The sequence below is a fragment of the Podarcis pityusensis genome, assembly GCF_964106645.2.
Source record: "Podarcis pityusensis genome assembly, chromosome: 8".
Classification (NCBI taxonomy): domain Eukaryota; kingdom Metazoa; phylum Chordata; class Lepidosauria; order Squamata; family Lacertidae; genus Podarcis; species Podarcis pityusensis.
In genome coordinates this window covers 65,425,623-65,443,042 of record NC_138033.1, presented here as the reverse complement: position 1 = coordinate 65,443,042, position 17,420 = coordinate 65,425,623, and the positions used below count along the sequence as shown (strand labels likewise).

General features: G+C 47.2%; 1 long non-coding RNA gene across 1 annotated transcript; it reads left to right on the top strand.

Annotated features, from left to right (window-relative positions):
- The first annotated feature begins 2,978 nt into the window (after positions 1 to 2,978).
- On the top strand, positions 2,979 to 14,519 carry LOC308484043. The gene is made up of 3 exons (XR_013989880.1): positions 2,979 to 3,112; positions 3,698 to 3,823; positions 14,442 to 14,519. It is a non-coding gene; the product is annotated as an uncharacterized lncRNA (long non-coding RNA).
- Positions 14,520 to 17,420: the final 2,901 nt, after the last annotated feature.

Genomic DNA, 17,420 nt, shown 5'->3' with positions numbered 1-17,420 from the left:
GCTGTCAGATTTCCCTCGGGGGGCCTTTATAGCTCCTTCCTTGCCCCATCTCACCACCCACTACAGAAGCAGACTGAATTTGATGAAAGAGTCAGAAGAACCTTTGCAAAACTTGCTGCTCTTTTGCATAACCAGCAAAACAGACAGGATCACAGTCTGTTTCTGAGCCCATTTTAAAGTGCTGGTTCTGTTACCGGAAAAATCCGAGGGCTCCCTTGGACAAAAACAAAGACACCAACCAGGATAACTTGGAGCAAAACAGCAGCCTGTAGGCTTGGCCTTTATTGAACTGTTGCAACAGGGTGTTCCCCTCACTTGCAGGAGAGAGGAAAGACCCAGAAAGATGGTGTGCAAGACCTTATAAAAACTTTTGAAATTCCCATCCTCTAGGTCAAGCCCACCCCCAGAAACATCATGCATACATTACAGAAAGGAGGGGTTGAGGGAGGAGTTGTGGTGGTAACCTGAGTGTCCTGTCACCTGGCTGGTTCCTCCTTTCCCCCTCCCCATGAGTCACTTCCAGGAGACAAAGGGGAGTTGGCAGTTTGCTGCCCCCAGAGGGAAGATCTGATCATTGTCCTTTGTTTCAGTCCATGCTGAATCCACTCCGCAAGTTCTTTGTGATCTTGATGGTCTTCTGTCTAGGACCATCAGGGTTGGCATAGCAACTGGGCAGGGCTCCTGTGGATGTGCTGGGATGGTGAAGGGATTATGGCTGACCAGAACCAAGCCACCCCCCTTTGATAGTCCTTGTCATATGGAGTAAAATAAAAATGGAACAGTGCAAATCCGATGTATGGTTGATTTTTCTATGAATTTATAACAGAAGTGTGGCATATGTAGTGTGTGAGTGTGTGAAGTTTGTACAAACTGAATGATTGGGGTGGGGGGTTCCTGCTACAGTTCGAACCAAGAAGGGTTTGGATTTGATATCCTGCTTTATCACTACCCGAAGGAGTCTCAAAGCGGCTAACATTCTCCTTTCCCTTCCTCCTCCACAACAAACACTCTGTGAGGTGAGTGGGGCTGAGAGACTTCAGAGAAGTGTGACTGGCCCAAGGTCACCCAGCAGCTGCATGTGGAGGAGCGGAGACGCAAACCCGGTTCACCAGATTACGAGTCTATCGTTCTTAACCACTACACCACACTGGCTCTCTAAGGGGCACAGGAGCAAAAAGCGGGGGGGGACGACCCCAGGTCCAATGCCATGCTCCCTCTCTCTACCCACCCATCTAACTGGGTTGCCCCAGCCATTCTGGGTGGCTTCCAACATATATAAAAGCATTAAACATTTAAACTTCCCTATACAGGGCTGCCCTCAGATGTCTTCTAAAGGTTGTATAGTTACATATCTTCTTGGCTTGGGGGGGTTTCATAACTCCATACCCTCCAACATTTATCTGATGAAAATAGGGACAGCCTAAGAAAAAGCGGTACATTCTGGGATCAAATCAGAAACTGGGACACCTTCAGTAAATCTGGGACTGTCCCTGGAAAATAGGGGCACTTGGGGGGGCTGGAGCAGCACTCTCCCCTCCTGTGGCTTCCAGCCACCTTTGGCTTTTGCTTCGGACTCCAGTCCTAACCAAATGGGACTAGCCAAGATTCTCTCTCTCCTGAATGCCACCCCCACCAAAGCACAGCTATTCATTTCACCAGGAAAAATGGGGTGGGGGCCACACAATGTGGCCAATTGTTCCCAGCAGCCCCATTCAGTGCAATGTTTACTTATTTTGGTCTGCAACCAAACAGGAAGCCAGAGGTCAGCGATGCCTTCTCTGCTGGGAGCAAAGGGTTCCTATTTCTGCCTTTTCTCTCTGTGCGTGTTGTTGTTGTTTTAAATCCTGCTATTCACCTCTGGCCAAGATTCCTCCTCCTGCAAGAGACATCAGACTGGGCCCCGTCCCCACCCCCTTCCACCCCCACCACTTCTGGCTTTGTTTGCCTTTCTAAGAAGTCAGCTGAGGTGTCAGGTAGTAGATTAATGCTCTGGCAGCCCTTCCAATCGGGTCAGGGTGCACTGCTTGCCTGCCTGCCCACCCTGGATTCTGAGCTCTTTTGACACATAAAAACAGGATTAGGGGCCTGTTTCTCCAGCTGTGCGAAATGGGGAGGGGGCTGGAGAAGACCCCATATAGAATTCCCTCCAATGCCTGCAACAGGTGACCTAATGTCCCCACTTGGGGGGAAAAGCCATTTGAACTGCAAAGCTGTAGAAAGGCAACTACAATTTCCCTAAGGGTTTTTTGGTGGAAGCAAGGAAGGGGACATGATATGAGGAGATTAGAAAGCAAATCTCAACCATCTTTTCCCCTTGATTAAATGCTCTCCTAGAAGCAATTTCAGCCAGTCGTTTTTCCGGTCAGCTAAACAAAGTGAATACTCATGGATGGCTGTTCAAAATACAGTGGTACCTCGGGTTACATACGCTTCAGGTTACAGACTCCGCAAACCCAGAAATAGTACCTCGGGTTAAGAACTTTGCTTCAGGATGAGAACAGAAATTGCGCGTCAGCGCAGGAGGCCCCATTAGCTAAAGTGGTGCTTCAGGTCAAGAACAGTTTCAAGTTAAGAACGGACCTCCAGAATGATTTAAGTACTTAACCCGAGGTACCACTGTAATAGTTAAAAAGCAGCTGTGAATCAAAGCAGCTATCATCAAACCCTGTACCACTTGCTATGATGAACCAAAGTGCAGGAGAAGACCAGGTCAGTAAATTTACCGCTGAGTAAATTGTCCAGGGATATTTTTTTTCCCTCCTGGCAAAGGCCAGGCAAAAATATTTTGGGGACTTTCACATCCTACCAAGGATGACTTTCACATCTGCATGCACCCTTTTCTGGCCTGGGGTTTTGGCTGCTGTTCAGTTTCCAGAACAGACAGCAGTGATGGACACAACATCTCTCGGTCTGTGAATCATCCACCTGCCTGTGAATCTTTGTGGGTTAACCAAACTGTTGCAGACATTGGGACTGGCTCTGTTTTGCAGGAGGGATTCCGGAGCATTCTGTAACTTGCGGTTTACACAGTTGAAGTGGATTAAAGTGCTCTGTTGCCCTGGTGCAACAAATCTGCCACAAAAAAATGGAGCTCCATCCCACTATACATCAGGTAGCCACCATCTTTTCAGTGCCTATTGAAAACCTTCCTTTTTTCAACAAGCCTTTTTTAGGGGCAGTTTTCCTCCCAGTCTGCATCTGTATTGGATTCAAACTCGTTTTTTCCTAATGAAATGGATGCAATTGATTTTTTACATAGGGTGTTGTGGCTGTTGTTATTGTTAAATCACTTCGATATATTTTATAGGAATAAATTCATGAATGGAATGAAATAAGGAGTACAGTGGTACCTTGGGTTAAGAACTTAATTCGTTCTGGAGGTCCATTCTTAACCTGAAACTGTTCTTAACCTGAGGTACCACTTTAGCCAATGGGGCCTCCCACTGCTGCCATGCGATTTCTGTTCTCACCCTGAAGCAAAGTTCTTAACCCAAGGTACCATTTCTGGGTTAGTGGAGTCTGTAACCTACTCTGAGCTGAATAAAGAGCATGAAATCCACACTCGACTCCGAGTATATTTCACCAGAGTATCCAAAACCTGATGGAGAGTTGAATGCAGTTCAGCACAATCTCTCTCTCTCTCTCTCTCCCTCCCTCCCTCCCTCTCTCCCTCTCTGCTTCTCCTTTTAATAAGCAGGGCTTGGTGCTAAGGTTGCAGATGTGCAAAGGTGCTGAAGTCCCTCCCGGCAAAGCAGTGATATCTTTTCGCTGAAGTGCAGGAAGAGGAGGAAGAAGGTGGGCTGTGGTGTGGGCTGCACTACCGGTAAGTGTGTTGCAGGTCCTGAAGGAAGAGCTCTGCCTGTCTCTTTTCACGCTGCGGCTGCAGCCCTGTGCACCAGGAGACTTGCCAACCTTGCTCACTCATCAGCCCTCATTACCACTCCATCCCGAATGCGTTTGTTTGCTCTAGACCCTTTCCTGGCCTCCTTATGAGTCATGGTTAGAAACTGGAATTTTGCTCCTTCACTTGAGTGACAGGAAGGCAGGCATGGCTAGGCGAGGAAGTGACTCACTCTCCCTTCTGCCTACACGGATTTTCGATGGATCATTTCTGGTAGGGCTACCAGAATGGTTTCGTTTTTCAGATAATCCCCTAGTCCCAATTCTGCTTGACTAGATGATCCTCTTTTTTAAAAAAAATAATAAGATATTTATTGAAATTTTCAAAGTGTTACCAAATAAAATAAAAGCAGTAGAAAATACAAAATAAAAATAATTAACAAAGTAGAAAAAAAAACCCTTCCAACCGTATGAATACAAATTCAAAGATAAGAAAAAGTGACAAAAAAAGAAAAAAAAGAAAATACAGAAATACATCACACACAATTAAAAAACATTTAAAAACAAATTCATTATTCTCAAATCCTCCACTGTCATTACCTTCTTTCTTTGACCTCCTCCTCCTCCCTTTCTTTGTATCCTAGTTATTAATTATCCCAGCAAATCCTTCCCATATTTCATAATATTCTGTCATTACATTACCCTAAACTGTTTTAATCTTATCTTTCTATAATAAAATAAACCTTAAAGCTTGAAACTTAAATCTTATCCCTACCAACTTCTCATAACCATAATATTCTTTCATAATTCTTTAAACATCTTTACTAAAGCCAAGTAATTTCATTCCAACATTTTTCTAACATTCATCAATTTTATAAAACAGTTCTAATGGTAGAAAAAAGAAATACAAACAAATCCAATCTTCATCCAACGTCCCTTCCTCCTGGTTCCGGGTTTTGTCAGTCATTATCCCGTCGATCTAGCCCATTAACCTGGCAGCCTTATATCCGAGGCCCTCAAGTCTCTTCCATGTCCCTTCTGCAGCTCTTCTTCATATTTGTAACTGTATTTTCCCTTATCTCCTGCTCGTGGTAACTCCAGTTTGGCAATATTTTTAACCCTTCTCGACAGGTCAGCCCCCTTTCCATATTCAACACTGAATTCCATATGGTATTTAAAAGCATGTTTCAAAGACCCTCCAAAATTAAGAGCCCCACAATCCCAAACATCTCACGGCCCATTGCCAGATTTGAAAAGTCCAAACATCCCAGCATAGGGGGGGTCAATCCAGCCCCCCATTTCCAAGCCAAACCAAACTTTTTCTTTCCAAATCTGGCTTTTTCCAAGTTCATTTGTCAAATCCGAAAACTCATATTCCTGTTGGGCCTGTTCTGTCAGGACACACTCCTGATTTAATTCCTGAGTGGGCTCCACATATTTTCCCACTGTCTGTTCAAAATTTCCCACTGCCTGTTCAAAATTTCTAGTCGAAGTCGCCATCCAATTCACCTTTTCATGTAATTGTTCCAGTAGGGCATTTGTTTTATAGAAAGCACACAACAAAGCTTCTGAATACATTGTCCTGCAAGGTCAAATGCCTGTTCCCAGGATTGTTATCTGTAACAGCTGCCGGCTCCCTGGAGTTGGTTACAGTTACACAGTCTCCCTCTAGGGGGAAAACTTCTATTTGTTCTTGCAACAAAGTTTCCCTTTTTGAGATACTTTGTCAATATTTGTTGCTTAAAGATGCAAAGGGAAGCAGTGGAATCGCTATGTTTCTCTTCTTTTAGCTATCTGTCAAGAACGCTTGTCTCTGGTCAATGAACTTCAAACGTCAGTCCTGACACCCCGCTCCAGGATCAGGACGGAGGAAAGTTACTTTACTTTAAACTCACTTTAAACAGTCCGGAAAAGATCCCCCTCCTTCTCCTGCTGTCGAAGGGGGGTCCACAATTTTAAATGATGAAATCCAATCCTTTAAAGGCGATTTTCTAAGCTCTAGTTTACGTTGTCTTTGCTTTATTCTGTCTACAGAAGAACGGAAGGCTGACTTCCTGTTTAAACCTTCCCGTTCCGTACCAAATTTAAACAGGTTTTTAAAATCCAATTCCTTTCTGCTCGCAAGTCCTTATCTAATGTCCAGTTGTTCAAAGTCTAAGTACTCACGGGTGCTTATTTTAGAGTCCGAATTGTCCCAGGAAAAAGGCAGCGCTCTCCGGCAACGGCTATGCGGCTTCGCTCCACGGAAATAGCAGTTGACTCACAGCACCGCGCCACTTCCCCCTCTTCACTTCAGAGCCCGTTAGTGGGTTCCTTAGCGAGTTGGGGGGGCGCTAAAGGTGCCCGCCGAGTCCCATGGTCACAGGCTTCATCCGCCTGTGATTTTTAAAAGGGTCCCCGCTTCGCCGTAGCGGAAAAGACCCGTTTCCCGCGGAGCTAGTCCCTCCTGTTCAGAGGGAGTCTGCCATTGCCGATGGCGCCACCCCGGAAGTCGACTAGATGATCCTCAAGGGCCCCTTCCGATTCTGCAGTTCTATGAAGTATACCTGCGGAATGAAAAGAATGTGGCGTTTTAACTTTTAATGGATGCTGAAAATGTGGGAGAAGAAATGAACCAGCTCATTTTGAGCTGAGGACATGGGTGGTGCCCTATCTGCTTTCAGGGCTGCTTCTTCCTAGAGAAGAATTTTAGATTTTTCCAGCGGGGGGGGGGGGGGAATCTAAGCCAAAATGGCCCTGATGAGCAGGGAGACCTCATGCTGTGTTCTGAGAGGCTGTTGGGGACAGCCTGCTTCATAGCGCTGAAGTCTTAGTCCAGGATCCCTGAGGTCAGTTTCTGCACCTGAAGTTCAACAGAAGACCCAGCAAGGAAGAGCCAGACTGGCAGACCCAGAGACTTCGTGGTTGCTGAGGTTACCTGAAATATACTCGAGTGTGGATTTCATGCTCTTTATTCAGCTCAGAGTAGTGAGGAATGGAAGTTCCCCTGAAATGTCTGCTTTATATACATTATTTACACAATGGGCCCCACGTGATTGACTAATTCTGGGATTCTCCTGTAGGCCAATCAGGTTGTGGATTCACTTCCACCCGGAGTTGGATTGGGTGGCTCCTGTGGACCAATCAGACTGCTGCATTCTGGATCCTATTGTTCTAGGACCAATCAGACTGCTGCATTCTGAATCCTATTGTTCTAGGACCAATCAGACTGCTGCATTCTGAATCCTATTGTTCTAGGACCAATCAGACTGCTGCATTCTGAATCCTATTGTTCTAGGACCAATCAGACTGCTGCATTCTGAATCCTATTGTTCTAGGACCAATCAGACTGCTGCATTTTGGATCCTATTCAACTCAGTACATAACGTTGCCTTTCTTCCCCCTCCTGTGCCTGAGTGTACACACACTTCCCAGTTGCCTTACTAAGGGAGGCCCTCACGTTTAGCCGGAGGCTATAAGGTTCCAAAGGATGCCTGAAAGATGGAGAAGGGGGTGGATCCTTCCTCCTCTTCCATATTAGGCAAACTTGGCTGCTTGGGAGACAATGAATGGGCATCTGAGTCACCAACCCGTACATGACGTGATGCAGGAGGCCTGATCTCACATTCGCTCTGCAGCCGCCGCCGCGAAAGGGATCAGGCTGGTTTAAGGCGGGAGGTTGCAGCTTTCTAATTTTAGCAATGTTTGCTTTAGAGTAAGGAGCTGACGATTCCCACTGGCATTCGGTACCCGCTCGGGGGCTGAGTCAGACCCATGCAGAACAACATTTGACCCAGTAAAAAGATACATGGCGCCGTTGCCAAGAGCTGCGTCTCCATGTCACCACAGGCCGTTTGCGTCTGAGTCATCCCGGAGCAAAGATGAGTTTCAAGGCTGGGTGCCGCTAGCTCAGGAGAAACGGCTCCGGGCAAAGGAGAGGGATTCTCCTGGGAAGCATGAAAGGCAACGTTGGCGAGATGGAAATAAGCACATCAGAAGAGCTCTGCAGGATCTGCCCAATGTCCCATCTAGTCCTGTTCTCACAGTGGACAGGTAGATGTGCCTATTCTGGGAAGCCCCACAAGCTGGACCAGAGCATAAGAGGCCTCTCCCCTCCTCTGGCTTCCGGCCATTGGTATGCAGAAGCACTCTGAGCTCATAGAAAAGTTGAGTGACCAACCATAAGGGCTGTAGGCAGGGCATGGAACCTTACAGAACAGCCTCAGGGAACTCTTCAAATCCGTCAACTCAGAGAGAAGAAGACGAGTTTGGATTTGCTATCCCGCTTTATCACTACCCTAAGGAGTCTCAAAGCAGCTAACAATCTCCTTTCCCTTCCTCCCCCACAACAAACACTCTGTGAGGTGAGTGTGGCTGAGAGACTTCAAAGAAGTGTGACTAGCCCAAAGTCACCCAGCGCTGAATGTGGAGGAGCAGGGAATCGAACCCGGTTCACCAGATTACGAGTCCATTGCTCCTAACCACTACATCACACTGGCGTCAGCTGACAGAGAGGTTTTTTTCTTTTTCAATTTTTTTTGAAGAGGGAAGGGTAGGGGGAGATGGAAATTGCAGGGTATGGGTGCTTTAAACCACATATCCAAAGTCATTTTAGGACTTTATGGCCATTAAATGCATCATGCATAACTTGGTTTACCACAGAGGTTTTCACGTCTTAATATAAAAAAAGGGCACTCATCTCGCTTTCAGCCGAGGGAGCCAGCATTTGTCCACAGACAGCTTTTCAGGTCATGTGGCCAGCATGACTAACCCGCTTCTGTCACAATTGGACACAGTGACAGAAACCAGAGTGCACAGAAATGCTGTTTGCCTTCCCGCCGCAGTGGCATGCTTTCAAACTGCTAGGTTGGCAGGGACGTCTTAATATACCATCGACCATTGATACCATCAACCATGGTTTCCTTCTGGACCGTCTAGAGGAGATGGGAACTAGGGGCACTGTTATGCAGTGCTTCTGCTCCTTTCTCCTGGGCTGTGTCCAGAAAGTGGTGTCGGGGTGTGTGAGAGAGTGTTTGGACCTCTGGGCACTCACTTATGGGGTGCCTCCAGGCTCTGTCCTCTCCCCCATGCTTTTCACCATGCTGCTGGGAGAGATCATCGGGAGTTTGGGCTGCGTGATCACCAACATGTGGATGATACCCAGATCTACCTCTTGTTTAAATCAGAACCAGTGAAGGTGGTGGACATCTTGTCTGGGTGTCTGGAGGCAGAGGGGGGTGGATGCAGTGGTGGAGCAACATGCTGCAGCCCCCGGAGCGGAGAACAGGCAGGGACATGGCTGGCGTGCATCCCGGGGGCATGTCCCGTCACCCATGGGGGGGGAAGTGTCGCGCATACAGGGTTGTGCGGGATGCAGCGCGTGTCCTGGGCGGCGGCCATAATGGCACCCTTTCCCCAAATGGTGCCTGGGGAGATACACTTCCCAGCCCCAATTCGTACGCTAGTGGGTGGATGGCCATTAATGGATTGAGACTGAATCCCAAGACAGAATTACTATTTCGTGGGGGGGAGCAGATGTGGGGAATTCCCTGGTCCTGAATGGGGTAAATGTGCTCCGAAAGGACCAGGTGCACTAGCCAAAACCAATAAAAGCAGAAACCATCGACCATTTAGTATGTGTTTGGGAGGGTAAAAAGAACCATCTCAGATAATAAATTCAAAAGTTTTCCCCACCAAACACTCCCTGCATCCTTGTCTCTCAAACATAAAATGCTTTCTTCTGCCAACATAAGTCAGTTTTGAGAGTGGGGGCCACAGACAGAGAGGCTGTGACTGAGCCGAACAGCAGTTTGCTGCATACAATGAAAGACAAGAGTGGCCTCAAAACCATGCCGAAAATCTTGGTTCAGTCCCATTAACTACAAACCCCCAAATTTGGGATCCTCTGCAAACCTGTGCCAAAATTTTGCAGGGTTTTTGTTTTGTTTTGTTTGCAGCAAAAACCCTGCATTTTGCAGCACCGCACAAACTGAGCAATTGATCAAATGTGGGGTTTTTGCTGCAAAAAAATGATGCAAAACCCCCTCCTGCAAAACTTTGGCACAGGTTTGGAGGAGATTCCAAATTATGTGGTTTGTAGTTCTTTTGCCTCCTTGGCTCTGCTGTGGCCAAGCTTCGAAATCTTGCACCCGTTGCCAAGAGCTGGGTGATGACGCCAGGGCAGCATCTGGGCTAGACTCTGAAACGCTGAGAAGGTGGTTCCAATTAGATGCCTTTAGGAAGCAGGTGTGAGTCCTGAGCCAAACAGGAATTGGTTTTTCAATTCCCCTCCTGCCCCTGGAGCAGTTTGGGGTGTTTAATAGTCACTTGATCCAACAGTCCCACCCTTTGTCAAGAGGAAATGGCCTTCCTCCTCCAGTCAAGGCTTCTAGTGTTTAAGTCATGTGATGCCACAAGAAATCCCTGCAACAAGGGCTAAAGAAGAAACAGGTTATGGAGTGGGACAATGAGAGAGAGAGAGAGAGAGAGAGAGAGAGAGAGAGGGAGGGAGGGAGCTCTGGTCTCCTAGCTTTCATCCTTGCTGTGGCCTTGAATGAAAGTTTTCTGCTGGGCATCAGGGCTTTTTCACACTAATTTTCCTCCACATTTTCTAGGCACAGGCCTATGCTTTTCCAGTCATGTCTGAGCGCTTTCCTCCCTGCCTGCTTTCCCCACGAAAAAACAACAACACTCTTTAATGCTCTCAGCAACCTGTGGAAAATGTGAATTGCCATTTGTTCCGATTCAGCACTAAAGATCGGGTTTTCCCGGAGAAAGCAGGGTGGGTGGGGAAAAGCACTCGGACACATACTGGGAAAGTGTTAAGTGTGGACAAGCCCTCAGTGTCTCATAAAGGGTACTTAAAACAAAACCTAAATTATTTTTAAAAATCTGCAACTGGGCCTCGCTCTCTCTCTCCTTTTCTCCCTTTCTGTCTCCCAAGCTGTCAAAACGTAGGGCCCTTCTGGACTGGGCTCTTCTCACAGGTGTTTTCTGCAACAGGTTCTCGGCACAAGAATAGATATTATTCTGCTTTTTTTGTCGCTCTGCTCTGCTTCTGGAGTGCTGTCGCATAATTGCTGTCTGGGGAGGCTGCAGTGGGGGCCTAAAAGATACCCCAAAACACTGGTGGCATGAAAAGTTGGGGGATTTCAGCAGGAAGTTTCTACACTGATTGGAAATGAAGGAGTGTGCCTGCCTCAAGACCTTTGGCAGCGGTCAACAGTATTCAAAGCAGGTTCTAGTTCAGGGGTTGGACTAGATGACCCTCATGACCCCTTCCAACACTACAACTATGATTCTACTATCATGACTGTGCAATGAAAAGGCTGTCCAGAGGGGCTCTTTGGGTATAGGCTCCTTCAAGCCAGGACTTGGGCTATTTTATCATTATGTTACCATGTGAAGTGTCATGGACACTGAAGGGCACCATACAATTAGCATAGCTGCTGCTGCCACCTCTACTACTACTATTAGTAAACAATAAGGAACATGGGTGGCACTGTGGTCTAAACCACTGAGCCTCTTGGGCTTGCTGATCAAAAGGTTAGTGGTTCGAATCCTCATGACAGGGTGACCTGCCGTTGCTCTGTTCCAGCTCCTGCCAACCTAGCAGTTCAAAAGCATGCCAGTGCAAGTAGATAAATAGGTACCACTGTGGCGGGAAGGTAAACGGTGTTTCCGTGCACTCTGGTTTCCATCACGGTGTTCCGTAGCACCAGAAGCGGTTTAATCATGCTGGCCACATGTCTCAGAAAGCTGTCTGTGGACAAACATCGGCTCCCTCGGCCTGTAAGTGAGATAAGCGCTGCAACCCCATAGTTGCCTTTGACTGGACTTTCCTGTTCAAGGGTCCTTTATGTTTCCCTTTTAGTAAACAATAATAAACAATAATAATTCAAACTTTAATCAGCTTAACAATATAAACTAAAGTGCTGTAGATTATTCTGGTTATGGTGCATTATGGTTTTGGTGCCTTTGGGGAACGAAAAATAAAATATTTAAGATGATTCTTTCCTCACTTTTAGCAGTAAGGCATGGGAGCCAACTACTAGGGGCCGAGATCCCTTCGACCACCCCAATAAAATATTTGAGAGGGTGTCGTCCCCCCCAAAGTTGATGGGCATTGCTGTTCAAATGGTTTGTGTGTGCCATGTCATGTAACTGATTGCATGGAGCAGAGCTTACCTGGCAATATTTTATTCAAGTTGGCACCCCAGCAGGGAGGGAACGCTTTTGTTTATTATCCCACATTTTTTTCAGTGTCCTGAAAAAGCCCCCCTTACCAAGGTCCTAGTAATACGCAAAGGTTTAAATGTAGCTTCTTGAATAATCAACCAGTTATCCCATCAGTTAATTAATTAGTCAACAATAATAGGTGCAATCCCATTGAACTCAATGGGACTCTTACTGCCGCTGAGCAGACATGTGTAGGATGGCACTGTAAGTAGGTGAAGCCCCTTTGGGTTGGAGACAGTTTAACAGCCAGGATCCCCTTATGGCTGGGCTTATGAAAGTGCACCGGGATGGCCAACCCACTTGCCAGGTGACTGTGAGTACAGGATGAGAGATGGGAAACTGGCTGTGCTATCGTGGGGCTGATGGGAGTTGGAGCCCAATGCCATCTGGTACTCTACCCCCGATACAGAGCATAGCTGTCAATGTTTTCCTTTTTTTAAGGGAAATTCCCTTATTCCGAATAGGATTCCTCACAAGAAAAGGGAAAAGTTGACAGCTATGATACAGAGGGATGAGTTCATCTTCTAGCAACCATGGAGGGAACACTTTCTATGGCGGGGCTGGGGCTGTGTGCTTTGCACATTTGGTCCCCCCCCCCCCTGCATTCACCTGGAGGAGACACCAGCCCCAGAGCTTCCTGGCTGTGTGTTTGAGTTGTAAGGAAGGGGGCCGCTGACCTCAGCGGCGGCTGGCACTGCAGGTTTGCACGTAGGCATTGCCCTTTGCCAAACGTCAGAGAGGCAATTCTGCCAGCACGAGCCTCCTGTGAACCAGAAGGGATTGGCGGGCCTAGGACTTTGCTCCTGACATGGTGGGAAGTGTCAGGCTTTGACAAAAGGAGATTTTGAGCGAGGCGGAGCAGCACATTCTCAGAAATGCTTCGTGTTTGTTTGGGTGGTGTGTTTTTTTTAAAAAAATACTATCTTATTTTCTCTCTTTTTTATCAATTTTCTTTGTTATGCAACTTAACGGAAGCACTTCTTGCTACTTGTTTAGTTTTGTTGTGTTTTGTTTCGCCAGTTTTGACTGCATTTCTGTACCACACTTTGGGCCAGAAAGAAGCATGCAAAATAATTTTTTTTCAGAGGCAGCAAATGTCTCTTGAGTGAGTTGAGTGAGATGCCAAGCAAGGCGGGTCCTGAGGAGTGTGCATGTTTTTTTTTGGGGGGGGGGTGAGATCGAGCCCTAAGCCCAGCATCTGTGAAAGTTATTATGACTACTAGCTAGCAAAATGCTCACGGACCCTCCAAGTGCCCCTATTTTCCAGGGACAGTCCTGGATTTACAGAAGCTGTCCCGGTTTCTGATTTGATCCCAGAATGTCCGGCTTTTCCTTCGGACATTCCTATTTCCATCGGAGAAATGTTGGAGGGTATGGAGATATGCAACCCGCCCCCAACCCAAGCCAAGGAGATAAGTTAAGTAACCATACAACCTTAGAAGACATCTAGAGAAGCTTTTTAATGTTTAATGTTTTGTTGTGTTTTTATGTATGTTGGAAGTCACCCAGGTTAGCTGGGGCAACCCACTCAAATGGGTAGGGTATAAATAATGAATTTATTTATTTATTTAGGATGTCCCTATTTTCATTGGAGAAATGTTGGAGGGTATGAAGTGTTAGGAGCTCATCCTACACTCGAGTAGGACCCTGGCAGAGACACATGCCCGACTGGCATGTTCTATCCCTCCTGGTCTTTTATTCGGGAGCTTCAAAAGCTTTCTTCTGCCCGAACATCACAGCGACCGATGCCAATTGACACCGGCACACTTAGGGATCCGCAGGGTGTTCGCCGTTTGCGTAACAGACCTCAGCAACTCAGCATTTTGGCTAATCTACTTTATTTACATATAAACACACACGGAGCGCAGCAACATGGCTCCTCTCTCTCTAGCATCAGACAGCAAAGAGAAAAAACAAAGGACAATAGTCCCACTTCACGGAACACAGTAACACAAACATCCTGTCTCTGTCACTTCCCACTTTGTGGGAACATATACCATCAAAACATATACCATCATGTGATAGGCAACAATCCCATGACTGCAATCACGGAGCAGGAATTCTAACATGAAGACACCCCCCAGCAACAGTGCCTACCCTTCACACCAGAGAAGAAGGCCATAGCTCAGTGGTGGTAGAACATTTGCCTTTCATACGGAAGATCCTAGGTTCAACCTCCAGGCAGCATCTTCTGGTAGGGCTGGGAGAGATTCCCTGTCTAAAACCCTGGAGAGTCACTGCTGGTCCACATAGACAAGACACAAAGCTGTCCATCCCTGGCAGCCTGCCATGGGGTGTGGGGATCGGATTCTCTGATGCCTGACAGTTCCCATGAACAATAAGACATGAAGAGGGCTTACCTTCTCGGTTTGGTGTGCTTCTAGGTTGATGAGGAGAGTCCGCCAGTATTTGGGACTCACTTTGTCCTCACTTTCAGAGAAGAGGGAAGAGGAAGAAGTGCGCTGCTGGTGTTGCCCCATACGCAGTGGGCCAAGGTAAGTGTGTGTGTGTGTGTGTGTGTGTGTGTGTGTGTGTGAAAGTGAAAGACCCATTCATTCAATTGATATACCACCCTTTATCAAGAGATTCCAGAGCAGCGTCAGGGCCAGATTTAGGTTTGATGAGGCCCTAAGCTACTGAAGGTAATGGGACCCTTTATATGTCCCTCTGTGTCAACAGCAAATTTTCACTGCATTTTGTGTTGAATATATGCTATATGGTAATTTATGGACCTGATAGGTATCTAAAACCATTTGCACATGTTGCCATGCAACCAGTCCACGCAGAATGTAGGCACCCTATGTATAGAAACGAACAAATATTTTCGGGAGCAGGCTAGCAGGCGGGGCCCATTACTTACATCATAGGAGCCTTCGCAACACAAAACACTGTTGCTGTATGTAGGTTTTATTTTATGTGTTTTTTATCTTATATTTTGGAAATGTACATCCAGGTGTTTTTTTCCTTTAATTTTTTTTGGGGGGCCCCAAGAGAGTAGGGCCCTAAGCTATAGCTTGTTTAGCTTATACGTAAATCCAGCACTGCAGCGTATAACATTAAAAACATGCTACAGAACATCAGTGATAAAAACATAATAAAAAACACCCTGACTGACAGCCTAATTAAAAAAATAGTCATCATCATAGCAATCCTCTCTGCCCCACACTTTCACAGACCACAGACGATTTAATAGCCATAAGCCTGGGTAAAGAGGAATGCTTTTGCCTGGCGCTGAAAGACATGTAGTGATGGCACCAGGCGAGCCTCTCTGGGGAGAGCATTCCACAATTGGGGAGCCACCACAGAAAAGTATCTGCAGCAGGGTCCTTGGTCTCTATCAACCTAGAATCACCCAATAAGCATGAAAGGGTTGCTTTTAAAGCCTCTCTGTGCTCCGAAGCTAAGCATTTGGGAATGTGGAAACCACAAGGGTGGTTTCAGTCCCAAGAGAATGGTGCGCAAGTTCTATTATGTACAACGGAACTTCAGGTAATGCACAGATTTAGTCACTTCTAAAGAAGATATGGTGGTCCCTCAAATGATTTGCACAGAGAATAGCAGATGTAGCTGAAAGGCAGATCTGCTTTGATCATTGCATTACATCCCTAATTATGATTGTTGCATAAGGATAAGGTTATCATAGAAGGGGCGTGGCTGCGACTATCCTGACGCAAACCTGCACTTCTGAATTTGCCACTCCACCACTGCCTGCATGGAGACATCCTCCCCGTAGCTTCTATTGTGTTGGCTGACCCATTGAGAAGAGGAACTCTGGGGCTGCTCTCTTCAGTCATAGAAGGGAAGTTGCCGGCAGGTAGCGTGCAAGCCATGGGGTCAACTAGAAGGGAAGGGAAGGGATGGGACCCCTGCAATTTGGGTTTTCTCCTGAGGCATTCAAATGTCTTGGGCTGCCAGCCCTGAAGGTGAAAGCGTGAGGGCTTTGGGGAGTCTTCTATTTTACACAAACACACAGATTTCGCAAGAGACGTTTTTTAAGGGAGGGAAGTTGAGCAGACAGAGGGAAAATATCCTTGACAGCCTTCTTTTTTAGTCTAGCCCAACCTGAAATACAGGATTTCCTGGCCAGGGGCCTCCTGTGTGGAGGTTGTGTAAGCCACACATCACAGGTGCTGCTGTTGCAGCTGCCTTCAGTTAACTCCTTCAGTTCCTCCGGCCTGGCCCTGGTCGGCCTCCCTTCTCTCACCAAGGGAGAACAAGACATGCCTTAGCACTCTCTGAGGCCAGCCAGACTCTCTCAGGGCCAATCCTTCTAGGTAGGCTGATGGTTTTGTTGCTGCGATCCCACAGCCAGTCACATGGAGCCACCATAGGCTTTAGAGCAGTGTTTCACGACTTGAGTTTGCTGCTGTTTTTGGACTACTCATCATCCCTGACCACTGTTCCTGCGAATGATGGGAGCTGTGGTCCAAAAACAGCTGGAGACCCAAGTTTGGGAAACACTGATCTAGTGCTTGAGGCCATAGCCTCAGAGTTTGGCTCTGGGATATAGCCTACTGCTGTCCAGAAGGCCAACCAGGCTTGCATCACTTAAGACCAGGCTAGATGAAGTAGGTACGTTGCATGAGTCTCTCTCCTTAGTACCCATTCAGCTGCATTCTTGGCACAACAACAGCAGCACAGCCTCAGCGGGGAACCTGCAGCTCTTCCTATGATGCCGGACTTCAGTTCCCAGCAGCCCCCAGCCAGCATGGCTAATGGTCAGGGGTGAGTTTTGGAGTTCTACTCCAGCAATATCTGCAGATGCGAAAGACAAGCAGAACCTCTGAGGTGCATCTGCGTGTGTCCAGGTAGGGATGCAGACCAGAGGCGCCAGCTTCTCCAGAGGACTGGGGGAGCCCGGTGCAACATCACACACACACACATACACACAAAACATCGTGCAAAATCCTGGTGTTATAAGGTGCCAGAGGGCTGGAGATGAATGCCCGCTGAACAACAAGGGGGCCTTACCTCTCCAAAAAATACATTCAGAGGGCCAAAACTGCCTCAGCCCCTATGATGCAAACAGTTCAGATAACCCAGCCTCAAGCTGCTTCTGGCCTTCAAAGTCAAACCTGCAATTTAATAGGGCCTGGAAGTCCACTGGTAAGCAGCACAACTGGAACAGTATTGGTGTGACAGTTCCTGTGCACACAGTTCCGGCAAGCACCTGAGCAGCCATGTTCTGCACCAGCTGAAGTCTCCACGCTATCTTTAAAGGCAGTCCCGTGTAGAGTGCATTACAGCAGTCCAGATGATCTGCATCTATAGCAGCACAACCGGACGCCCCCAGCTGCAACATAACCTGTCTCTCCCGTATCGGTCTCTACAGCCACAGCAGGTGCTGCAACCTTAGGAGCCAA